Source organism: Ovis canadensis, chromosome 25 (genome assembly GCF_042477335.2).
Source record: "Ovis canadensis isolate MfBH-ARS-UI-01 breed Bighorn chromosome 25, ARS-UI_OviCan_v2, whole genome shotgun sequence".
Classification (NCBI taxonomy): Eukaryota; Metazoa; Chordata; class Mammalia; order Artiodactyla; family Bovidae; genus Ovis; species Ovis canadensis.
In genome coordinates, this window is record NC_091269.1 from 63,058,763 (window position 1) to 63,085,421 (window position 26,659).

Here is a 26,659-nt window from a genome sequence, read left to right on the forward strand (position 1 = left end):
GCCCCAGAGGAGTGACCGGAGCAGGCCTGCCCCGCGGCGCCGCGGCTGCCTGCCTGCTGCCGGCGCGGTGAGAAGGCCCATGGAGGTCTAGGAAAAGCAAAGGGGCGCCCCTCTCAGCAGAGCAGCCCCGAAGCCCAGGGAGTTAAAGGAACAGGAAGCAGGGTCAGGTCAGGGAAGGACCCCTGTGTGCCGGCCGCGCTGATAAGGGAGTGGCTGAGGCTTCCCTCCCTGCGCGCGCGGCTCCGCGTCTGCAGGCTCTTCCGGCTTGCCTCCGTGAGCGGCGGCTGCTTGTCAGAAGGCAGATCTTTCTACCACCAGTAAACTGTCTTCTCCCTGCTGTCAGGCCCGTAATCTGGCGCTAGATGCTCCTGTTCCACTGGCTGCTAACACTTCTGTAAAAGGAGATCTAACTGTCAAAGTTCAAAATTCCAGGGGTCTGTGGAGTCCCGCCACCAATCCACCCCCAGAGTTGTGTTTGAATCAGGTAAAAACGCTCATTACAGGCTTAGCATTGAGGATACTAAAGTGAGAACATGAGTGAATTTAGAACTTTTGGAAAGTTTGATTTTAAAAGTATTTGTTTATCTTTAAAAGTATTTGCTTATCTTGTCTGAGGAATAAACATGTAAAGATGCTGAAAAAAAGCTACCAAATTTAAGGCTTTGAAGAAGGGAACTAAAAGAGAATGGGTCTCATGAAGAGTAACACCTTTCAGACGGAGAAGCTGAGAGGAGAAAGAAATTGATTTAAGAAAAGATCTTACTATTAGAGCTGAGGCTATCTGCCATTTAGTCAAATTTACTTTCCTGCATGCAAGGTCACCTTGTACAGACTCCTACAGATGCACAATACAGCTGCCATCTCCTTTGACACGCAGAGGGGCCACCGCTTCAGACCGCCTTGTGGGGCACTCAGGATGCTCAGGCCTCTGTCCCATGTGTCCCTGGGAAGTGACTCCCAGGAGGTCCAGCCACTGAGCCGAGTTCCACTCTGTTTTCAAACAGCCCTTTAAATCCCTGGGGCCAGCACTCCTCTCTCTCACCACATAAAACGTCCCCCGTGAGTCACTGCTCCTCATCAACATGGCGGCTGGTTTCATAATCAGTCTTAAGATATGGTCCCCTGATTCTATTATTTTTTATTATGCTGAGCTCAGTCACGTGTTTTATATCTTACTAGTGTATTAATGTGTTAGATCAGAGAAATGATTCAAGTATAAAGTCAAATGCTTATCCTCCTATGCACATGAAGTAGATAAATATAATCTCTGGGAGATGGTGAAGGACAGGGAGGCCTGGGGTGCTGCAGTCCATGGGGTCGTGAGAGTTGGACCTGACTCAGCGGCTGCACAATGATAAAACTATTGTCTCAGTTGATAATGAATGCACAGTGCATAGGGGAAAGTGGGAGAGAAGGATTTTAAAAAATGGATCAAGCTTAGCTAATGAAATTAGCAGTTGCAAATGTTGTTTGAGGGAAGAACATAGTGAATTATGAATTAGGAATTTTCCTCTTATGTAAAAGGAAAAAAGCAAAAGTCACAGAACATTCTCATGAGTAGACATATTTATTTATTTAGAAACTGCTTATTTTCTGTCAACCAATTTCCATTTTACGAGTTTGTGGGGTTTCCATAATGGCTCAGGGTAAAGAATCCTGCCAATGCAGGAGACACGAGTTCAATCCCTGGTCCAGGAAGATCCCACGTGCCTCAGAGGAGCTAAGGCGTGAACCACAGCCACCAAGCCTGTGCTCCACAGCCTGGGGGTCACAGCCACAGAGCCCACGCTCTGCCACCGCTGAAGCCTGGGGACCCTGGGGCCGACGCTCCATAGCAAGAGAAGCTGCTGCAACGAGAAGGCCAGGCACCGCAACCAGAGAATGCGCCCCGCTCACCACAACCAGAGCAAAGCCTGTGCAGCAGCAAGGACCCAGCACAGCCCCCACCCAAGAAAAGAGCCTGGGAAAGAAGAGCTGAAGCCCACGCAGTGCTCTGCCTACCGTCCAGTGGCCTGAGCAGTGGGCGCTGCAGGCGGCCTTCAGGGGGAACTGCGGAGCAGGCGGCGAGCTCACGGCCCGCCTGTGGACTAGGCCGCCCCCTCAGATCCAGCAGCCTTGCACTCAGGTGCTGAAGGGACCCATTCACGGTGAAGCCCTCCTTGCTCAGAGCGGCTCAGCTGCCACCTGCTCTCCCCTTTTAATCTCTTCAGAATCTGCAGACGTGGAGATCAGGCACCATCTCCCAAGTGTTCACAGGAAACGGTGCCGCGCACGGGCAGAACTTCAAGTCATCCGCCAAGTCAGACCCACCGACTGAGCTCCCTGGTTGCCGGGAATGGGTGGTCTCCAGAGCGCAGAGGAGAGCGCGTGTCACACAGACCGATGGTAAGAAGTTCACAGGCATGCCTCTGGGAGAGGCTGGCGGTCAGCCCTGGGATCGGAACCAGCAGGAGTCTTGGCTCCTGGAAGCTGCCTGGGTCTGGGTAGCGGAGGCTCCAGGAGCGAAGCGGCCGAGCAGAGGAGTGGCGGCAGCAAAGCAGCTCGGCTCGCTGGCGAGGGTTCCTGGAGGACGCAGCAGGGACAGCGGCTGGGGTTTCAGGGGCAACGGCGGCATGAGCTGCCCACAGAAGCTTCTCCCAGGTTCTCTTCGGATCCTAATGCAGGCGCCGCCACTGTTCCCTCTGTAGATGCACTGCTCCCCTGGGAAGTAAAGGTCGGTGCCGCCTAAGTGGGCTCCTGCTGCAAGGAACGTGATGACGCCAGCCTTCGTTTGCCGGACAGCAAGGACCCAGGAGAGCGTAGAAGATTCACTTCAAGTTATGACAAGAATGCAGACACTGCCGAATGGACCACTGCCTGGGTAGCGCGGGAAAAGCCTGAGAAGACGTTTTAGAGAAGCCAGATAGTAAAACCAACCCGACTTTCATTCAGTTTGTAGAAATAAAGCTGTGAGTTTTATTCTTTAGAGGTTTAAAAATTTTTGCAATGTCTTGGCATTTCTGGAGAAACTTATAACACATGTGCAAGGTTCAAGAACTAGAAATATAAAATAGCTCACATTGCATTGTTCTTCCTACCCCCTCCCTTCTAGCCAAGGCCCTGCTGCTTCCACAGTCAGCCACGTGTTTTGTTCTCAGGAATACCTTCCAGAGGTTTATTTTATTTTATTTTTTTCCCTAAGTATTTATTTGGCTGTGCCTGCGGGACCTTTTCCGTGGGAACTCTTAGCTGTGGCATGTGGGTCCTAGTTTCCTGACAAGGGGTTGAACTCAGGCCCCTACAATGAGAGTGCAGAGTCTTAGCCCCTGGATCAGGAGAGATGCCCCAGAGTGTCTTTTTATGTAAGCACAAGCAACTGTGAATATCTGTTTCTTCACTCCACGTGGTGGTGCTAGTGGTAAAGAACCCACCTCCCTGTGCAGGAGACATGAGAGACTCAGGTTCAATCCCTGGGTCTGGAAGATCCTCTGGAGCAGGACGTGGCAAGCCACTCTAGTATCACTGCCTGGAGAATCGCCGTGGGCAGAGGAGCCCGGTGGGCCACAGTCCACGGTGTCACACAGTGTCGGGCAGGACTGAGTGACTGAGGACACCACATTTAAAGCCATGAACGGTAGCATACTGAGCACAGTGCTTTATGGTGTCTTGCTTATACTCAGCTGACAATATCTTGGGGAATAGTCTCTCTTGGGACACTATTTTCCACAAACCAGTCCACTGAATAGATGATGTACGATAATACGCTTTACTGGTCCACATTGGAATAAACACTAATATAAAATGACATCTTAACATCACAATAAGCAATGTAATGCAAAACCTTAGCCTAATTTATTCCATTGCAGGAAAATGTATAAATTTCTAAGGCGTTAGGAATTTCTACAAATCTAATGGATTTGTAGCCTGAAGGATTTCTAACTGAAATATAGCATCTGTTAGGACGTTGCTGGTAAACTAGCACGTTGCTGGATCCCCCCGCCCCCCGCCCCCCGAGGAGCTATGCGATGATCACTTCTCTTTCCCTGAGATTCGACCGCTTCTTCCCCAGGTTTCTCCCTCATCTGTTTTTAGAAACACTCTCCAGCCTCTTCTCCCCTTGTGACTTCCCTATAATCTGCTCTTCTCAGCACTGTCCTTCATTTGCCGCCCGCATTGCCTGGCCTGGTCTCTCCCTGCGGTCTCAGCATTGTCCAGCATCCCTCCACCCGCTGCCCTGGAGACTGTATCCATGTGGCCAGATAGGTGGTTGAGTATAGAAAAATGGTTCATGGATGATATTGAATCACTGATCCTGGATGAGAAGGAGACATCCACAGGGGAGTTAAAGGTAGCGGGGGAAGAAGGAGAATTTAGGTTTTATCTGTGGTCTTCATTCAGGGGAAGAAGCTACAGGGCCCACACCAGGGAAGAGGAGTCAGAGTCAGAGTAAATACTTGGGAGGTGGTGCCCAGAAATTCCAGCAGGAACTCTGAAGAGAAGAGTGAGGGGGAGAGCCTGCTGTGAAGCCGCTGTATGTTGGGCAGGGCACACACGGGGCAGCAGAGAAAGAAGCAGGAAAGTAATGACAGGCTTCCCAGGGGAAGGGAGGGCGTCACGGCGACCGTGATGCGCACATAGTGACACAGGTCACAGAGAGACGAGGGAGAGTGGAAGGAGCCAGCGAGAGGGGAGCGTGGGCGCAGTCAATACATCCTGTACGTTGTTTCATGAGAGGCAAGAGCAGAGCCCAAGAGAGAGGCTGAGCCAGAGCGCAGGACACAACGAAGGAGACATGGAAGTTGATAAATAAAAACACAGGTGTTCAAATCAAGATTGTGTTAAAACGCTCTTGTAAGGAATACAATTGGGATTTTAAGGAACTCCTTTTAAGGAATATGGAAATAAGTGCAGGTGAGATGACATTAATTCTTAGATGAGGATTCACAAGGATGACTCCCCTGCCTAGAGAGTGGCGCCATCAGAAGCAGCTCTGCGCCGAGGTGAGCGGGGAGATGGCTCAGCACAGTGGGGAGACACTGATCGATGGAGACTCTGGGCCTTCCCGGGAGGAGGGCTTCCTGCAGACCACTTACGCAGGTGTGCTGAGAACATCGGGCAGGAGTTACCTGCGCCACTGAGAGTCACTGTACTTGGAGGGGTTTTGCTTAAATATAGTTCCATTTCTTTCTGGCCGCACGGGGCCTTCCTTGCTGCTTGCAGGCTCTCCCTACTGCAGCGAGCAGGGCCTGCGCTCTAGTTGCGGTGGTTGGGCTTCCCACTTTGGTGGTGTCTCTTGCTGTGGAGCGCTGGGCTCTAGAATGCCTGGGCTCAGTATTTACAGCTTTATTTCTCTGTGGCATGTGGGATCTTCTGGGGACCAAAGATCGAACCAGTGTCCCCTGCACTGCAAGGTAGATTCTTAACCACTGGACCGCCAGGGCAGCCCCTGTACTTGCAGTTTTCATTGGAGCTACCTAAGTCCTGATAAACGTGACCTCAGCGAAAGGGGGAAGGAGAGTGAGCGCACGGCCTGCCTTCCACCGCAGGGAGCCTGCTGGGTCCGCACAGACCCCTTTCCGTTTCTGAACCGCACTTGCCATTTACTCACTTCCTCTTTCTCCACCTAAAAAACACACTCTCTTAAATTCTCCAAGCAATCTTCCCTGTGGCTTTCTTCCATGGAAGTAGAATTTCTAGGCAAAAGAGTCTATGCAATCTTTCTATGTGAGTATCAGAAGAAGGTGAACATTTTTTGGGGGGTAATGGTTCTGGAAATTCAGAATTAAATATGTTTCAGCTCTCATTGGCCTAATGGGTGTACCTGGCCCAGCTTCCTGCATCTTAGCTAGCTCACTGGTGTCATTAAAGTCCCGGGGTATCTCTGGCCCCTCAGCCACTGCATCCACCTCCTACGGCATGGCAAAAAAAAAAAAAAAAAAAAAAGGCTCTCTGGCACCATTAAGACCCCTGCTGACTGCAGATCCTGTGACCTTGCTGGTGCCTTGACTTACTGCAGCTTCCTAAGTCCTTACCTAGCATTTGTTGGCATAAAGTTCAACCAGGAAAACCAGAAAACAAAACCTGTTTTAGTGTGTCTCTTGATATTTGGTTTTGCTTTTACATTTGCAAGAGCAAAACAGAGAAAATGAAGCAGAAGATACTTTCAAACATATGGTTAAGGGATTTAGAATTACTGATTCAAAGCGAAAGTGAAAGCGAAGTAGCTCAGTCATGTCTGACTCTGCGACCCGTGGACTGTAGCCCACCAGGCTCCTCTGTCCGTGGGATTCTCCAGGCAAGAATCCTGGAGCGGGTTGCCATGCCCTCCTCCAGGGGATCTGCCCAACCCAGGGTCGAACTCGCGTCTCTTCCATCTCCTGCACTGGCAGGCAGGCTGTTTCCCATTAGGGCCACCAGAGGGAACGGACGATCTCAAAGCGGCAGTCGGGTGGCTCCGGACAGCCTGCTGGAAGGCCCCAGGGTGGATCCCTGTCATCGGCAGGACGCGGAGGACGCAGCGGCACCGGCAAACGCCCTAGCTCGTCCCGGGCCTTCTGCCCTGGAGCGGCTCCCAGCTCCGCACAAGGCGCCTCGGGGACGCCCCGGGACCCTGGAGCGGGAGGGGACGCCGGGGAGTGGGAAAGAGCTCTCTGGGCGCTTCTGCGGAGACGGGCCCCCCCTCGAGACTCCCGGCGCGGCGGGTGCAACAAGGCGGATTTGAACTGCGTGGACTGTAAAACTGCAACCATGAGAGTAATCGGAGACATCTACGAATCATTCACACCCTGGCTTCAGAACGGAGTCCTTGTAAAGCACTTCTTAAGTCTAGAAATCATCAAAGAAATGAACCATAAGCTTGACTACAAACTGATCTTTACATATTTCACAAAGACCCATGATAACAAACGGGTATCTGGGGAACACGTGTGCAAATTTATGTGTAATAAAAAAAAATTGAGACCAGTATTACTTAATATAAAAGCAGGGCATTTGGAATTGTAGCCATTAAGAGGAAGTAGGTAGGTAAACTCTAATACAACCACACAAGGCAATCGTCAACTTGTGTTTTGGTTATTGATGTTTTTAAAATGAGATAAATCTTCAGGGACTTGGAAGGAAGTTGGAGATGAACTATTCAACGCAAATAAGCTGTAGAACTCCCCGTGGTGTTATCGCTCAAAAAATAGAACATCCGTCATTTAAGGAAATCTGGATGGAAAGGCCAAGGAATCAGAATTGCTTAACCAATTTTAAAAAACCACAGAAATCAAGTCTTCCTTGTAACCTAGTCTCTGGAGTCAGAAAGGTGAACGTCTCTAGAAATAAAGATGGGCCACACCTCCTGCTTTTCTGCCCCCTCCAACTACAGCCTCCAGGCTGGCAACTGGCATCCCAGCCCCTCAGTGTCTGTGCTCCACACCCAGAGCCAAGTGGGGTGGGAGGCAACCCTGACCCTACAGACCTGGGCTCAGGCCTCGTTCCTCTTCCCGGGTGCTCCCCCCGCAACCATTCACTCAGTCCCCACCCCACCCCCCATCATTCCCCCCAGGGCCTGCTTCCTCGTCCTGGGTGTCCCCACCCCAGCCATTCAATCAGTCCTCAAGCCCCCCGCCACAGATCATTCCCCCAGGGGCTGCCGGCCCCACCCCACGTGGGTGCAGCCTTCTCTCCGTGAGCCTTGAGCAGTTTTCCCAGTGGAAGGACATTCTTTCCCACAGCAGGTGCCAACCAAGGGGACAACAGGACTTGGCTCCTGGACACAGGGTATGCACTGTCTCCTCACATCTGATGAAGACACCTGATCACAGTGGAGACGATGCAGGCACCGCCTCCTGACCCCAAGTTTAGTATAAACCTTCAGTAGTGCAGAGTTGTGGATATTGCATCAAGACCCCAGTTTTTAATGACAACATTCCTGGATAACTAGTGACATACAGTCTGAAGTTTTTATTTGAGTTTTGTTCTGTACTAAGCACTTACCTGTGCTTTTCATTTCTCTTCTTTTCACAGCTATTTGTAAGGCCTCCCCAGACAGCCATTTTGCTTTTTTGCATTTCTTTTCCCATGGGGATGGTCTTGCTCCCTGTCTCCTGTACAATCTCATGAACCTCCCTCCATAGTTCATCAGGCACTCTGTCTATCAGATCTAGGCCCTTAAATCTATTTCTCACTTCCACTGTACAATCATAAGGGATTTGATTTAGGTCATACCTGAACCCCATGAACAGTATGAAAGGGCAAAATGATAGGATACTGAAAGAGGAACTCCCCAGGTCAGTAGGTGCCCAACACATTACTGGATACCAGTGGAGAAATAACTCCAGAAAGAATGAAGGGATGGAGCCAAAGCAAAAACAATACCCAGTTGTGGATGTGACTGGTGATAGAAGCAAGGTGTGATGCTGTAAAAAGCAATATTGCACAGGAACCTGGAATGTCAGGTCCATGAATCAAGGCAAATTGGAAGTGGTCAAACAGGAGATGGCAAGAGTGAACGTCAACATTCTAGGAATCAGCGAACTAAGATGGACTGGAATGGGTGACTTTAACTCAGATGACCATTATATCTACTACTGCGGGCAGGAATCCCTCAGAAGAAATGGAGTAGCCATCATGGTCAACAAAAGAGTCCAAAATGCAGTACTTGGATGCAATCTCAAAAATGACAGAATAATCTCTGTTCGTCTCCAAGGCAAACCATTCAATATCACAGTAATCCAAGTCTATGCCCCAACCAGTAACGCTGAAGAAGCTGAAGTTGAATATTTCTATGAAGACCTACAAGACCTTTTAGAACTAACACCCAAGAAAGATGTCCTTTTCATTATAGGGGATTGGAATGCAAAAGTAGGAAGTCAAGAAACACCTGGAGTAACAGGCAAATTTGGCCTTGGAATGTGGACTGAAGCAGGGCAAAGAGTAATAGAGTTTTGCCAAGAGAATGCACTGGTCATAGCAAACATCCTCTTCCAACAACACAAGAGAAGACTCTACACATGGACATCACCAGATGGTCGACACCGAAATCAGATTGATTATATTCTTTGCAGCCAAAGATGGAGAAGCTCTATACAGGCAACAAAAACAAGACCAGGAGCTGACTGTGGTTCAGATCATGAACTCTATTACCAAATTCAGACTTAAATTGAAGAAAGCAGGGAAAACCGCTAGACCATTCAGGTATGACCTAAATCAAATCCCTTATGATTATACAGTGGAAGTGAGAAATAGATTTAAGGGCCTAGATCTGATAGATAGAGTGTCTGATGAACTATGGAATGAGGTTCGTGACATTGTACAGGAGGCTGGGAGCAAGACCATCCCCATGGGAAAAGAAATGCAAAAAAGCAAAATGGCTGTCTGGGGAGGCCTTACAAGTAGCTGTGAAAAGAAGAGAGGCGAAAAGCACAGGAGAAAAGGAAAGATATTCCCATTTGAATGCAGGATTCCAAAGAATAGCAAGAAGAGATAAGAAAGACTTCTTCAGTGATCAATGCAAAGAAATAGAGAAAAAGAACAGAATGGGGGAAGACGAGAGATCTCTTCAAGAAAATTAGAGATACCAAGGGAACATTTCATGCAAAGATGGGCTCGATAAAGGACAGAAATGTTATGGACCTAACAGAAGCAGAAGATATTAAGAAGAGGTGGCAAGAATACACAGAAGAACTGTACAAAAAAGATCTTCATGACTCGGATAATCATGATGGTGTGATCACTCATCTAGAGCCAGACATCCTGGAATGTGAAGTCAAGTGGGCCTTAGAAAGCATGACTATGAACAAAGCTAGTGGAGGTGATGGAATTCCAGTTGAGCTATTTCAAATCCTGAAAGATGATGCTGTGAAAGTGCTGCACTCAATATGCAGACAAATTTGGAAAACTCAGCAGTGGCCACAGGACTGGAAAAGGTCAGTCTTCACTCCAATCCCAAAGAAAGGCAATGCCAAAGAATGCTCAAACTACCACACAATTGCACTCATCTCACATGCTAGTAATTCTCAAAATTCTCCAAGCCAGGCTTCAGCAATACATGAACTGTGAACTTCCTGATGTTCAAGCTGGTTTTAGAAAAGGCAGAGGAACCAGAGATCAAATTGCCAACATCTGCTGGATCATCAAAAAAGCAAGAGAGTTCCAGAAAAACATCTATTTCTGCTTTATTGACTATGCCAAAGCCTTTGACTGTATGGATCACAAGAAACTGTGGACAATTCTGCGAGAGATGGGAATCCCAGACCACCTAACCTGCCTCTTGAGAAATCTGTATGCAGGTCAGGAAGCAACAGTTAGAACTGGACATGGAGCAACAGACTGGTTTCAAATAGGAAAAGGAATACGTCAAGGCTGTATATTGTCATCCTGCTTATTTAACTTCTATGCAGAGTACATCATGAGAAACCCTGGACTGGAAGAAACACAAGCTGGAATCAAGATTGCCAGGAGAAATATGAATAACCTCAGATATGCAGATGACACCACCCTTATGGCAGAAAGTGAAGAGGAGCTAAAAAGCCTTTTGATGAAAGTGAAAGTGGAGAGTGAAAAAGTTGGCTTAAAGTTCAACATTCAGAATACTAAGATCATGGCATCCAGTCCCATCACTTCATGGGAAATAGATGGGGAAACAGTGGAAACAGTGTCAGACTTTATTTTCTGGGGGGCTCCAGAATCACTGCAGATGGTGACTGTAGTTATGAAATTAAAAGACACTTACTCCTTGGAAGAAAAGTTATGACCAACCTAGATAGCATACTCAAAAGCAGAGACATTAATTTGCCGACTAAAGTCCGTCTAGTCAAGGCTATGGTTTTTCCAGTGGTCATGTATGGATGTGAGAGTTGGACTGTGAAGAAGGCTGAGCGCAGAAGAATTGATGCTTTTGAACTGTGGTGTTGGAGAAGACTCCTGAGAGTCCCTTGGACTGCAAGGAGATCTAACCAGTCCATTCTAAAGGAGACCAGTCCTGGGTGTTCACTGGAAGGACTGATGTTGAAGCTGAAATTCTAATATTTTGGACACCTGATGCGAAGAGCTGACTTATTGGAAAAGACGCTGATGCTGGGGGAGATTGAGAGCAGGAGGAGAAGGGGACGACAGAGGATGAGATGGTTGGATGGCATCACCAACTCGATGGACATGAGTTTGAGTAAGCTCCGGGAGTTGTTGATGGACAGGGAGGCCTGGCATGCTGCAGTCCATGGGGTCACAAAGAGTTGGAGACGACTGAACGACTGAACTGAACTGAGTTTGTATTTGGGCCAGACCTTTTGCAGGGCTAAATTTTCCAGTTTCTGAGAATGTAGCCAAGGGGTGAGTCTGAGAGAGGATCCCAGGACGTACCAGAGCGCACTCTTGTCCTATCTGCCATAGAATGGGGTACTCAGAGTCAGCGGCTGACAGAAAGGCATCCCTTTTGTCCCAGTGATCTCCCCTGTTAGTAATGCATGAAAATGGCCTCCCGACCCAACAGCCGCACCCGACAGTGAGAGGTGACCCCTGAGAACCGTGCTCCTAGGGCACGTGTGACCCGGGCAGAGACAGACAGACTCCATACTTTTCACAAGTGCACGGGGAACATTCTCCAAAATTGACCAGATGTTAGGCCAGAAAATAAGTCCACTATAAATAGACTCAAATCATGCAAAGGAACTGTTTCCTGTCACAATGCAATGAAACAAAAAGTTAATAGTAGAAGGAAAGGTGGGAAAATCCACAATATGTGAAGATTAAACACACTCTTACATAACCAGTAGGCTAAAAAATAATAGTAATAAAAAAGGAACTTAGAAAATACCTGGAGACAAATCGAAATATAAACAGAGCATACCAAAATATACGGGATTCTGCAAAAGCATCAACAATGAAATGTAAAGCTGGTAATGCATACGTTTAAAAGAAAGCTCAAATAAGCAACCTATCTTTACACCTAGGCAGAAAAGGGAGACCAAACCAAACTCAAAGCTAGAAGGAGGAAGGAAAATAGTAAAGATTAGCTCTCAGATAAATACACAGAAGAGGAAAACCAAAGAAATCAATTTAAAACAAAAGTTACTTCAACCAGGTTGACATAAGTAACAAATCTTTAGCTACATTGACTAAGAGAAAAGACAACTAAAATCAGTAACAGCAGAGGAAACATAACTGCTGATACACAAAGCAGAGCACTGCGGGAGAGAGCTCTGCACAGCCGGATGCTACGAGGCTGGATAACCTGGATGCAGCGCTGTTATTTAAGCCTCAGGCAGCGGTGTTTTATTCTGGCGACCCTAGCAAACTAGCGAAGCTTTATCCTCTTTCTTGCAAACAAAAGTTATGAAAATAGTGCCCAAACACACAAAGTATGCAAAGTATCCAAGGAGGAAGAAAAGGATGAACCACCTCGGTGTTGAGAAAAATCTTTTTCTTTACCAAAGTTAAAATAAAAACATCAAAACCACCAGAAAAAACTCATGAATAAACATTTTAGAGAAGCCCAACAGCAGCCTTGGTAAAACAAACCAGAAATCCGTTCAGTTGGTAAAAACAGTAAATATCGTAACATAAAAACAGTACAACGCATTGTATTCTTTGGAGGTTAAAAAAAATTCAACTTACGGAAAATTCCAAAGAGGTTATAATAGAGATGTATTATATACTTGCCTTAATTTGTGCCTCCTATCGTTTAGCCTGTGTGTCCAGGGCCATCTGCCCTCCACAAGTAGTAGTTTGTTTCTTACGGGTCCTTCTAGAGTTCCCTGTAAGCAAACATGAAAGTATATTTCTCCTCCATGCCCTAATTAAAAACACAGATAGTGTGTATTAAGCACGGTGTTTTGTTACATGTTGCTTTCATTTATTTGACAATGCCGTGGGAACTGCCCTCCCTCAGGACATACTTTCCTGCACAGCAGGCCACTGGGTGGATGATGTAGTATTATAATGCTTTTTGCCCATCCACATGGGGATGAACACTGATATGCAAGAAGATGGACACTGGGATTCAGGAAAAAAAAAATTCTCCACAGTATAAGCTGTGGGAAAATTTAGTGTGACTTACTACACCAACAGATCTTATGAAAACAGGAGCAAAAACTGCCTTAGTGACTCGATAGTATCTGAAGGACTCAAATTCAGAGACTCCTAAGACCTTACCCCCAATTTATTGGCATAAAGTTCTTCTAGGGGGTGAGGAAAGCCATCTAAGTGTGTCTCCTGATATTTCATTTTATTTTAACATGTTCAGGAGCAAAACAAAGACTATGAAACAAGACACCTTCACACACGGGTGGTTAGGTGATTTTAAATTGATCAAAAGTATAATTTTCTCCTAAAATAAAATGTGATTTCTGCTTCCGAATAAATACAAAGAGTGTATGGACTTCCTCAGCAGTAGTAACTGGTAATTAGAAAGCTGAACAAAATGCATGAAACGAACCCTGAGTCAGAATGCTTGGCCAGAGACAGCCTGGAAACCAACCCCATCACCATAAAACCTGAGACCGCAGGTCACGTGGTGGAGAGGGCCCCTGGGTTTCCTCACCCTGCTGCTGTCCTCCCGGGCGCGCCTCCAGCCAAGTCTCTTGCTTTGTCAGCACGTGTGAGCCCACTCTAGGGCCCTGCAGAGGGTTCCCCTTCCTGCAACGATAGTAGAAACAGTGTCTAACTTGCTCACCTACCATTGGGAATTAGAAAGCTGAACAAAACAGGAAACTATTCTCAGACCCTGAACAGCAGGCAGTGTGGGGGTTCCAGGGGTGGGTTCCTCCCGTGAAGGTGAGCACACACACCAACCTGACGACTCCGCTCTCTGCTTTCAGGCGGTCTTCACGGTGCAACTGCAGGCAGAGGAGCCCATGAACATTCTGGCAGAATCTGGATTGAGAACACGGGTGAGCTGGGAGGCCACCGAGGCTATGATCTGTGCGGCAGGGCATCAGAAAGGAGGGAGCTACTCAGAGAAAAAGTTCCACAGCTGCTGAATGATCCCTTTGAGTCGATCGACTGTCCATCGGAGGACACGGAGGTGAGATTCCGTAATGAATAAAAACACGAAATATTGGTCTCAAAGCAAAAAATAAAACAATTCTTTCCACATTAAATTTTTTTCAAAGTATGGTAATTAAATGAAGGCTAGTGAGCAGTACACATACATAAATGGATGTTTCTAGAAAGCAATGTTTTGAAGATGTCAAGAAACCTCGTCATGCCAGTTTTAGAATTCTACGGAAAAAATGCAGAGTAACGTGGATACTCTTTGCATACAAAAGGCATTGGAATAGCTGTAGTATTGTTCCTTTAAAAATTTTAATTGGTGGAAAACTGTTTTACCATTTTGTGTTGGTTTCTGCCATGCAATGCAAAGTAGCCATAATTATTGACTGTATGTATATATTTGTCTATCACTTGCTTCTTGAGCCTCTCTCCCCTCCTTGAACAGCTTTAGTAAAGAAATCGCTGACCCTGTTACCCATGTTCCTCACTCAACTACGCTTCCATTATCATGTTTATAAAGATCTTAAAATATAGACCAGGACGTGCCTTTCCCCGCTACTATTTGCGTTGCAAGGGGTCAGCCAGCACCACTTGCATTAGGCTGAGGCTAGGGGTACGCAGAGGAGTGGTAGCAAACCAGGAAGGCATGTCCTGCTCAGAGCTTGCGACGTAGGGAAGCTGGAGGCAGGCTGCGGGGAAGAGAGGGGGCCCTGGGATTGCTTAGAGGAACATGTTCCCACCGATTTGTTTCTAAATGAAAAACACATGGGAGCAAAGTCACTGACCCAGACGGGACCTTGACGCCTAACGCGGCAGTTTGGGGATGTGGATTTCCACAATGGTTGCCAGGGGGCAGGGGGCAAGTCCTCGTGGGTTGTAGTTTTCTCCCATATTTAGACATACTGAAACTCCTCGTGGGTCATCTTCAACTGAGCAGCTGTTCTGTAGATAAACTTTATAATTACAGACAACTGTAATAATTACAGTAACGTCCAGTAACAACGATAATAGTAATTTTCATTATGGATTTTACTGTCATCTACTAAAACCTGCTGCTGCTCCTACGTCGCTTCAGTCGTGTCCGACTCTGTGCGACCCAGTAGATGGCAGCCCACCAGGCTCCCCCCTCCCTGGGATTCTCCCGGCAAGAACAGTGGGATGGGTTGCTATTTTCTTCAATGCATGAAAGTGAAAAGTGAAAGTGAAGTCAGTCCTGTCCGACTCTGTGCGATCCCGTGTACTGCAGCCTACTAGGCTCCTCCGCCCCTGGGAATTTCCAGGCAAGAATATTGGACTGGGTTGCCATTGCCTGCTCACTTCCAAAACCTGCATTATAGCAAATTTTTGATAAAGCACCAAAGTTGTCTGGCATTTGGTCGACGGCGATGACCCCCAGCTGCAACTTAACAGCATAAACGCCACCAGGACAAATCCAAATCGCAGGGGGAAGGCACAGTATCACCACTATGCACGCGTTCCCTCCGAGTCCGCCGGAGGTTGCATTTCTCTCCTCCCCATCCTCCCGTGTTCAGAGGCTCTTCTAACTAAAGACCGAGCCCCCAGCATCCTCCAACGCACGGCCCTGGACGCTTTCTGTGTCACATCTGTTCGGCGCTTCTGACCTCAAAGCCCGGACAGGACTGGAGCCGGGCATTGGGCCACGTTCCCTATTATCACACGCGGTGAGGGAAGCCATGAGTGTGCGATCCAAGGCCGCAAAGGGAGCAGAAGGGACCACAGACGGGCCCCGTGAAGACGCAGCCCGGCCTCGGACGATCGCAGAGCCCGGAGAAACGACAGTGGGCGTCGGGGAGCAGCTTCCCCACCTCCCGACTCTGCTGCAGACCTGAGCCCCAGGCGGCGAGAGCCGCCTTGTTCCGTGCGTTCGTTCCGTCCTCACTCCCGGGGAGGTAGGAGGGAATCCAGAGACGGCCGGGGAACCCAGCGCGGTAGCCGCCGGAGACACGGCAACTCACAACCAAAACCGGAAACCGAACAATGTGGCCCAGAACATCCCGCGGGGCACGGTCAACCTCAGCCGCCAGCTATAGCCCAGGCGGTACACAAGACCAGGGAAAACGTCCCGACCGCTCTCCAGCTCCTGGAGACACGGCCCGGCCTTGCCACGCAAGCCTGCCCGTTCAACTCAAGCAAGAGCAGGACGCGTTCAGGCCCGGAGACGGGGCCCCGGCGCGCCCGCCAACGAGCTCTCCGAGCAGGACTCACGCGGGCTGGCCAGACGCCGCAGCCTGGAGCGGGGTTATCGCGGAAAGAAAACGAACGCCCCAAACGGCGACCCAAGAGCCTAGCCGCCGAACCAACAGCGCTCCGGCGTGCAAGACCCTCTCTCTGCCCGCTCCGAAATCACACATATGGATGGGCGCGGGGAGATGCTGGTCGACCCGAGCGAGCAGCCATACCAACCCCCCAACTGCGGCGCCAGGCCGCCTCTCAAAACACTGCAGATCCAATCTTCAGCAGGAGCAGGCCTGCCCAGGCCTCAGCGGCACCGAGGATATCGCCGACAGTGCTGCCGGCCTCTGGAGCTCCCTTCCGCGTTTGCCGGCTGAATCGCAGCCCTTGTGAAGGTCGCCGAAGGACGGGAACGCTCTGCAGGCGGCCCCCGGGGGCGCACGACAACCGGTTCGAGCGTCCTCGGGACGAGGCGCCGTCGCCGGCAGGCCGCAGTGGCGCCTACCGCCCGAACGCCCGAGCTCGCCGGGGGGCCTCTGCCTCGGAGGGGGCTCCCCGCTCGGGACAGCACGGCGCGGAGCGGCCCAGGGCGGGCGGAGAGCGGGAGGCCGCGGCGGAGAGGCCCTCCCCGCGAGATTGCAAGGCCCAGGCGAACCTGAGCAAGGGAGATTCTGCAGGGGGCTGGGCTGTGTGCACTGCAGGCTGAAACAGTGACGGCAACACAAAGAGAGAGCGCGGGAGACACTGCATTCTGTAATTTCAGAGTCCAGATGCTGCTGAAGAATAAAACCCAAGGCTCGAAAGCCATAAAGGAAAGGACTGAAAATTCGACTACGTGATTGGTCTTTGAGTCTTTAGCAAGCAGAGTCAGATGACAAGAAACGGGTGTACGGGAACACGTGTGCAACTACACGTATAACAGCGATGTTGACGTCAGCATTACTTAATCAGAATGTTTAGAAAACGTGGCAAGAGACCAGTTAAGTAAACTTTCAGTGTGTTCACATAACAACAGCATCAATTTGCTTTTTGGTTTATTGGGGTTATTTAAGTGAGTTAGATCTATAGGTATTAGAAAGGTATCTATGGCAAATTGTTAAATAAAAACAGAAAGTTCTAGCACTTCCAGCGGTACCATATATACATGCATTTACCTTTTTAAAAAATGCAGTGGAAAAGTAAAGAGTTAGAGCAGCTAAAGAGGTTTTCAAAAGCAAGAATTGAGTTTTCCCTATAGCCTGATGTCTGGACAGAAAGACGTGCAGAAACAAAGATGGGCCACACGACGTGCTTTTCTGCTCCCTCCCACTCTGGTCTTGGGACAGGCAGCTGGCATCTCAGCCCCTCCACCTCTCTGCTCCACTAACACCCAGAGCCCCTGCGGGCAATCAGAGCTCTGACTCTGCAGGCCTGGGATCCCTCAGGTCAGGAGCCTCGAGCCATTCACTTAGCTTGCCCAATCATGCGTGCCCAGAGCTGCTGGCTCTAACACACACCTGTGTAGTCCTTCTCTCCATCAGCTTTGAGCTGATATCCCAGGGGAAGACCATTCCCCTCACAAAACAGCTGTGAACCAGGGGAACAACGGGAAGTTTGCACCTGGACCCATTATACAAACTCTGTGCACACTCAGCTCCCAAAGACACTACCCTGTTCACCGCGCTGTTTGGGTGGCATGGCCACTGCTTACTTGAAGCATCCAGACTCACTTCTGTGGCAGGGAGAAATACGAGGCACACACACACACATACACACACACACGCGCGCACACACACATGCACAAACATAGAGGCACACACACACACGCATGCGCGCACACACACACGCGCATGCACAAACACAGAAGCACACACATACCCCAGGAGCCACTCTGGACCCCTGCTAGGGCTGGCAATGGTGGGAGCAGAGAAGAGATCACTGTTGCTACTTCTCGGGTCCCCTGCGCTGACAGACCCTGGTGGCTTCACTGATTTCACTGTGGAGAGTGCGGGCTTGGAGCGCCCTGGTCTGTAGTTTGCTGTCCCGCGCCCTGCGCTCTATTCGGTCCACTCTACCCTCTCTCCTCAATGCACACTCAGCACTAAGAAATGAGAATCGACACACATTGCGTTCAGCCTTCAAATCTGAACAAAGTTCAAGAACAGAGAGAAACTGAGTTCTTGTGAAGAAGGTAGTGAGAAAACTGTATTTATCCGTTCTGTAGCTGCCAAAATGTTCAAATATAGTCTATAAAAGCTTAACATTTTTTAAAATTAGGAAAAGTAAATAGGCCCTCATTACTCCTCCTTGCCCATCACCACCTCTGCCCCAGCGTCCATCACACTGGGCTCGCCTGACGACACGCCTGTTCTCCTGGTTGGGGACCTTTTTCACACTCATCACTGTCGTCTATGCCCGCTGCACACCTGCGGCCACGGGGGCCATTCCCATGGTGAATCAGGGGTTTTCTCCAGTGAGCCTGAGCGGTGCTGTTGTTTTCTTTTAATAGAAACCGCTCCCGTCTGTCCTGTAAACTCACAACCTTTACAGATGCTGTAGCGAGCGGGTGTGAGTGACAGAAAGAGGCTGTTTCCATATCAGTCCCTGAGCTGCCACGTGCCTAACAGAGTGGTGGGTGTCACTGGCATCAATATTTCCTGGGTGGTGTTAGAAGATCCAGGCCAAAAGGAGAAACTGGACAATTTGGCAAGACACAGATCAAACCAGGAACGAGAGCAAGTCCCTCTCGTTGTTTCAAGGTCAAGAACTCAGCCCCCACTGTCCTCCTCTGCATCCTCACGCAGGACGGTTGAAACTGACCAGATAAAGCTGAGGAAACGGAGAGCCGTCATGAGAGCCAAGCCTCTAAAGCCCTGCTGGATACTCCAGGCTGAGTCCCCAACACTCACCTGGGGGTGACCCCTCCCACCAAACCACGGGCATGCAGAGATAAGGGGAACCCTGCTCTCTCTGGGGTCAAGGGGAAAACATATGGGCTGCTGCTGCTGCTGAGCCGCTCAGTCATGTCCTAGTCTGTGCAACCCCATGGACAGCAGCCCCCCAGGCTCTCCCGTCCCTGGGGTTCTCCAGGCAAGAACACTGGAGTGGGTTGCCATTTCCTTCTCCAGTGCATGCAAGTGAAAAGTGAAAGTGAAGTCGCTCAGCTGTGTCCGACTCTGTGCAACCCCATGGACTGCAGCCCACCAGGCTCCTCCGTCCATGGGATTCTCCAGGCAAGAGTACTGGAATGGGGTGCCATTGCCTTCTCTGAAAACACTATGGGCTACTCCCCACATAAACAAGGTAGTAATATTTCCATTTTACACAGAAAAAACCAAAAGTCATGAGCTATTATACTCTGATTAGACCTATTTGTTCAGTTATTTAAATAATATCCCCTTCCTATGATTTACATCAAATCCCAGGAAACCCTCACAATGATCACTTGGGGAATCTGGACTCCACAGAACAAACACCACTCTCAAACATTTCAATAACCAATTCTTGATCAAATGCCTCAGGCTTTGTTCTCCAATACCCACCAAAGTGGTTTACAGTTTGCCATCCTTCCTGCTGTGCCCTCCCCTGACCCTCTGGATGCAACTGCCTTCTGTCTTCTTGACTGCCCCCCATGTGGGAATCAGGCAGCTTTGGAGCCTTAACCTTAGTTCCATCATCCATGGCCTCAGATATGGGCCAAGCGACTCTGAATCTTCTCAATGGTGGGTGAAACAACCTAAGGGGTCATGTCTTGGTGGAAGGTCAGGCACTCTGGTCGCACAGATAAGCTCTTAAACCCCCCTGCACAGGAAAGAAGCAGGAGCAGGCACATCATGAGTCCCCCGGCGGGTGTCACAGCCCCACAGGGAAGACACGCTCATCAAATGCAGAGGAAGCTCACTTTGGGGTGAAATCTAGTTGACACCTTCAGAGACATGGTGAAATACTCCATGGATTTCTGCCCTTCTAAATATTATTCGCAGAAACAGTCATCATTTCATAATTTTTGTTTCGGAAAGTATTTGTCTTTAAGGAAAAAATTAAACTAATTATATTCTTCATTGAACAAATTTGTGTGCCCACTCAAAGCATATTCTGACATTAGTTGATGCTCCCCATCTTCCAAAAAGATAAGAAATATAGTCATTTGTTTCCTTTCAGCCTGCTCATCTCCAGGTGTCCCATTTGTCCAGGAGGGTGTGCTTCCTCAGAGTACAAGTCCCACCTACTCTCTCATATTCAGAAGAGAGCTCAGGCTTCAGCCATAAATTCAGCCTTTGACATAAATACCTCAGATGACCTAGAGGCCCCAGGAGAATGAGAAGCTGTCCCTACTGTGGTGAGAAACCTTGGGTCTCCTTCCCAACTAATCTTTGCCAAGCCTCCCTCCCCTCTGGGTTATTATCCTAAAGATGTCTGTAGGCAGCAGCTGCTGTGAGAGAGAAGAGGGTCTCCAGAGGCCCAGCACGGCCTACCCTCTCCCCAGCAGCCCTAATTCTGGGTCTGGTTTCTTTTTTTGTTTGTGTCTTTTACCACGAGGGCTCTTTCCAGCCATCCTAGGACTTCCTTTAGAGTTCTTGAAAGATTCCCCAACCACCATTGGCCTCATTTGCCACTTCTGTACTTCCCTTCTGAAACGAAATTCAGTTCTTTCAAAAAGATTGAGTCCAGTGACTTCCCTGGATGTGCAGTGGAGGGGGACACAGGTTTTACCTCTGGTCTGGGAAGATCCCACATGCCACAGAGCAAGGAAGCCTGTGTGCCCGACTCCTGAAGCGCACACAGCCGGAAGCGGTGCTCCACAGCAAGGGAAGCCGCCACAGTGAGAAGCCCAAGTAGCATGATGAAGAGCAGCCTCTCAGGCCATGAAGGCCACAGCTACAGAAAGCGGGCGTGCAGCAGCGACAGCCCAGTGCAGCCAGAAGAGATTAATTAACTGGTTGAAATTTTAAAAGACTGACCCCAGAAAAAAAAAAAAAAGAATGACACTTCATTTCTGTTTATTTTCATGCTTCTTCTGACATTTTGCACCTGATTCTGTTAGATATTTAGGATGCTTACAAAACTCCAGGTCACAGAAAAGGAGGAATTCCCAGTGTGTTCAGCATCTCAGGGAACAGGCACACATCACTTCTGCTGAATAGTCCAAGGAGATGTGAGGGTAACAATGAACCAAAACCACCAGAAAACCCCAGGAGGAGAGCAGCCCATGGATCCCGGAGCTGTTGTCTGCTGGGCTCACTCAGGGCAGCAGAGGACCCAGAGGGTGGCTGGGCTTCCTGAGCCCCCAGACTGCTGGGGAAGGCTGCCGTCTTTCAGTGATGATTCAGGCTCCCCATCAGGAAAACCAGGCCAGATCTCAGCATCTCTGACTCAGTAAATACCTAGGACCCACCCCAAGTCCACCCTCTCCTCCTCTCTCTCAGGCAGCATGAATGCAGTGTGGGCTAGGTCGCTGATCGTCCTGGGGTGCTAAGGCCAGGGCTGGCCACATAACTCACCACCCGGGGATTCTCGGGGTCGTAAGGACTTACCTACTTCCCCATTCAGGTGAGGAACAGCAGTGGCTGTGACAGGCAGGGCGTCCCGATAAGGCAAAGGGACAGGCCGAGTCAAGGAGAAACGACGGGAGGCGGTCCGTGCGGGAAGCTGAGCAGGGCAGCACGGCCAGCCCCTCTGCTCAGGGACAGGCGGGTGCCCTTGTCACCAGAAGCAAGCGCGGCTCAGCCGGGGTCCCAGGGCTGTGACTCACAGCAGGTAATGACACCAGCTCCTCGGTCCCTGAACCAGGCGGGCACTTGGGAATCTGGGATGGCCAAGGAGAGCCAAGCCAGGTGCAAGATCAGCCCACGGAGCCTGCGGACCTTGACACCCACTGGGCGGAGCACAGAGAGAAGGGCTCACCGGTCACCAACTCTCAGTGAGGGGGAGGGCGGGAAGCTTTGGCCTGAGTCTCATTCCTAGGACCTACCTACAAGGTTAAAGACTGACCTGACCATTGCTAGATTCTTTTTAACAGAAGCCCAGGGTTCCTACTGTACCGTTTCTAATGGGCCAAGGTGAAGATGGAGGAAAACGTTAGCATCCTTCCTTCTTGGATTCAGTTGTAAATTCATCCAATATTTACCGGACATTTTTATCACTATGATAAAGAACAAAATCTCTCTTTGAGAAGCTCATTCTCTGCTGGTAATACAGAAAGCAACCCCCATCACAGGGCAGTGGAGAGTCCACTAGCTCCGCCCAGGGGTCTAGAAGTCCTGATAGTCCCATGGGGAGAGGAGGTTCAGGTGAGTCTTTAAAAGTGAGACTTTTTTTTACCTGGAGGTGGAGGGAGGTGGTGTGAAGAACAGGAACGTTTGTGAAAATGAACCTCATTCCCCGCATTCTCCTCTCAGGTGCTGGACCACATGGCACCCTGGGCTGTTCTGTGAAATCCCCATGCTTCCCCCACCCCAACCCCCCCAGTCACAGAGCATTTCCCTTCTCTCTGTATTCACTGAGACACGCTTCTCTCCCAGCGACAGCTCATTCCTCCACTGGCTTCAGGCCTTTACTTAAATGCTCCCTCCTGGGGGAGAGATCCCACACCACACATGGAAGGCATCAGCTCCATCCTTCTCTTCCACTTGTCCTGCCCTCTCGCTCTCTCTTATTTCTTGCATCTCTGACAGCCTCTAGGGATGGGGCTGTGGGTGAAGGGAGAAGCGGGGAGAGGGTAGGGTGGTATCTTCTCTCCACAGGCTTTGCTGGAAAAGTAACTGTTTTTCTTCAGACAAGGCATGAATATAAATTGCAGGGAAATTGAAACTTAAATTGAAGGTGTTAATAAATTGAACATTAACTGTGAAAGACAACAAACATGAAACCTTTGGAGCGTCCCTAACAGAAGGCTATATGATGTCTGGGGGGTGAAGAACTTTAAAAAGCCAAACAGACGGGTAAGCAAAAGATGGATAAATATGATCATGTTACAAGTAACAACTGCCGCTCATCAAAAGACATCACAAAATGAGGAAAGCAGAAGCCGGGGAGTGGGAGTGAAGGTGCAACAAGTGTGAAGGTCTTTCACCAATTATCTCACAGCTCACAGTTGAGCAAACATTCGTGAGTGACTATGCAAAGGCTGGCCCAGATGTGGAGCAGAAGAAGCTGTCATTCCTTGTTAATCAGCACGGCAACTGTTGTAACATAGCACAGCTGGACGAGTGCACAGCCCAGGTTTCATTAATTCCCATCCAGCTCATAAAGTAGATACATGTGAATGAGATTCTTAACAGCAAAGAGCTGCAAACAGCTCCAGCACCCAGCAACAATAGAATGGATGGATTTGGTACGTTTAAAGTATGGACTACTATATAGCAGTAAAGTAATTCAATGGATGCATACAAATGAATGAACCTCAGAAACCAATACCACACACAAAATAAATATTATGTCACAAAAGGATAATCACTGTGATTCTGCTTACATAAAGGGACAAAAGAGGGAAAGCCTGTGTACTCTTTAGGAACTGATATGCATGTGCAAATCTCAAATAAAAGGCAGGGAATGACATGGAATTGAGATACACAGAAAAATTAGAATCTTTTTAAATGAGAGTGGGTGCTGAGAACATGAGAATTTGCTTCACTAATATTCTGCAAATTATGCACTTATATTACCTACAAGCTTTTCTTTGTTTAATCTACTTCTCAGTAAGATTTGTGTCACATATCAAAATAAATTCCAAGTGGCATTTAATATAAAATTTGATACCATAAACCTTAAGAATAAAGTGAAAATATGTATGCAGTCTTGAGATGGGGAAGAGCTTGATAAACTCTGGTGGACTGGGTTGTGTCCCCCCAGGTAGATGTGTTGACTTTCTAACCTGCAGGGACTCAGAATGTGACTGTATCTGCAGACAGAGTTTCTAAAGAGATAAATAAATGGAGGCCTTTGAGTTGTGCCCTAATCGAGTATGACTCTTGTCCATGTAGGAAAAGGAAACTGAACACAGAAAGAAACCCCAGGAATGGGTGCACACAGAGGAGGGGCAAGTGAGACCCAGAGAAAGGCGTTGTCTGCACGTGAGCAAGTCCTTGGGAGAATCACCCCAAGCACACTGTGGCCTTGGATGTCCAGCCTCTGGAGCTGCAAGAAAACAGATGTCTGCCCTTCAGGCCTCTGGGGATGCACTATTTTGTCATGGCAGCCCCAGCACACTAATAAATAAGCATTCCATTGAAAGCCAGAGCACACAGGAAAGTCTTCGTGGGCTTTACTACGACATCGCCAAACACTTACATGTCAAAAAGGAAATGGAAAGTTATAAACTCAAAATTATAATATGCTTGACAAAAGTCTGACATTGCCAACACATAGCTCCTAGAAGTGTGTAATAAACCAAGCAATCTAGAAGAAAGTTTGGCAAGATCCATAAACTGAAATGCTCATTAAAGAAATACAAATGCTTGTTAGAAGATTAAAAAAAAGTCAGCTTCCCTCAACAAATTAAGGCTGATATATTATTTTGTCTTCTATTGAGAGACAAGTGCCTCATAAAAGAACACCATACACATTTAACAAAGATTGTAGGTATCATCCTTGGCAGATCTAAGCATTCAACACTCCTTCTGGTTTGGTCCTTTGACAGTACATACTGATCAAAGAGCGGTAAAAATGATTTATGCTTGGCATGGAAATTTTAAGTCTCACTCCTGGGAATTTATACCAAGTAATTAGGTAAATATTTTGACATTAGAATATGTACTCTAAGATGAGAAATAATCTTTACTCTCAACATAAAGATTTGGTTAAACAAAGTATAGCAACTTTCACACCATGGAAATGTTTAAATTGGAAAGGAAATAAACCAAAATAGGAAGCGAGATCATCTCTGATAGGTAGATTTTCTGAATTGTATACAAATAAATTTAAATGTCTTCTTTCCTAGTTATCAATATTTTTCAAAGTTTGCTACAATAAAATACAGATGGCTTTGATAATACTGTGGTGGTGGTTTCATCACTAAGTTGTGTGTGACTCTTTGTGAACCCATGGACTGTAGCGCACCAGGCTCCTCTGTCCATGGGTTTCCCAGGCAAGAATAGTGGAGTGGGTTGCCATTTCCTTCTCCAGGGGATCTTCCCTACTCAGGGATGGAACCCATGTCTCCTGCGCTGCAGGCAGATTTATTACAGCTGAGCCTCCAGGGAAGCGCAGGAAATCTATACAGTCACTTCAAAGAGACATGAAAGAGCTAATGAGGGATCTGAGTAAAGTGGGAAGCAGATACCCTAGGCTACCTGAGCAGAGTGGGAAGCGGAACCCGTGGGCCTGAGACCCAGGGACAGGACTCATCTGCATTTGAGTCTTGGTCACTCTCACTTGCTCTGTAATCTTGGCTGGGTTTCTAAAAGTACCAAAGTCTGAGCTTTGTCAGCTGCCTCAGAACCTTGTTTCCTGAACTCAAAGGGCTCAGAGTGGGCACAGAGAAAGGCTGCTGCTCACCAAATCCTCCAACCTTGTACAGTGAAAAGTAGATTTTTAAAGTTGAGAGTAATGAGGTCTTTTTGAACCAAGGGGGATGCAAAGCAGAAACAGGCCAGACGGATGGAAAGAATCCAAAGCAGGACCAGAATCCAGAGGACACTAAGCATGGTCACCCTGCGCTCAGTATCACGAGTCATTCCCTGGGGTTTTTGGGGATTGCTAGCTACCCTCACTATGCTAGCTGCCCTCACAGATGTGAAGAACTGACTCACTGGAAAAGACCCCGATGCTGGGAAAGATTGAAGGCAGAAGGAGAAGGGGACGACAGAGGATGAGATGGCTGGATGGCATCACCGACTCGATGGACATGAGTTTACGTGAACTCCAGGAGTGGGTGATGGACAAGGAGGCCTGGTGCCCGTGGGGTCGCAGAGAGTTGGACCTGACTGCATGACTGAACTGAACTGAGCTCCCCTCATAGAAGTGCCAACGCGTGTCTTATCTCATGTGATTTTCCACGCAGCTCTATGGTGCAATAGGATTGTCATTTCTACTCTGGAAGTAAAGAAACAGGTGATTAAAGACATTAGGTGTCCTGTCCAAAATCACACAAGTAGACAGGGGCAGCAATAGGATGTGGATGTTTGTGTGACTCAGAGCCAGCTCGTGTTCACCCTGCTCACACAAGCACAGTTGCTTCAGGCTTGTGCACTGAGAACGACTGGCTTCTTACCTCCTCATCTGATGACACATTGCTGTCACACTCAGCTAGGCATCAGAAGAAAGAGAAAGATGCAGAGCCAAGTCTGCATGGGGCACGTTGTGATAGAAGGTCCTTTTTTTTCCTGGTTACACTTTTCCTCCAGTGGTGACCCCCCTGGTACTGGATGCTCATCTTTGAGGGCTGGCGCTCACCTGGTGGTGAAGATGCAGGCGCAAGGCCCCAGGACCCCCCTTGTGCATCACCCTCTCTCAGCTCAGCTGTCTCCAAAGCATCTCCAGATCTAAGTAAGATCACGAGCACACAGCCCTCCTAGCTGTTTCCCTGAGGCTGCTC

At 48.6% G+C, this 26,659-nt stretch overlaps 3 long non-coding RNA genes across 4 annotated transcripts; 2 read left to right on the forward strand and 1 right to left on the reverse strand.

The window, feature by feature from the left end:
* The first annotated feature begins 1,239 nt into the window (after positions 1-1,239).
* On the forward strand, positions 1,240-2,965 carry LOC138430363 (uncharacterized). The gene is made up of 2 exons (XR_011253126.1): positions 1,240-2,385; positions 2,688-2,965. It is a non-coding gene; the product is annotated as an uncharacterized lncRNA (long non-coding RNA).
* LOC138430360 (uncharacterized) lies at positions 1,549-16,510 on the reverse strand. Of its 2 annotated transcripts, none has more exons than XR_011253122.1 (4): positions 13,753-15,806; positions 13,502-13,596; positions 12,622-12,716; positions 1,549-2,876 (listed from the first exon to the last, which is right to left on the reverse strand). It is a non-coding gene; the product is annotated as an uncharacterized lncRNA (long non-coding RNA). The 2 variants fall into 2 exon arrangements; XR_011253123.1 differs by lacking the exon at positions 1,549-2,876 and adding an exon at positions 6,061-6,804 and having other exon boundaries at positions 13,753-16,510.
* On the forward strand, positions 13,779-25,115 carry LOC138430362 (uncharacterized). The gene is made up of 2 exons (XR_011253125.1): positions 13,779-13,984; positions 24,108-25,115. It is a non-coding gene; the product is annotated as an uncharacterized lncRNA (long non-coding RNA).
* Positions 25,116-26,659: the final 1,544 nt, after the last annotated feature.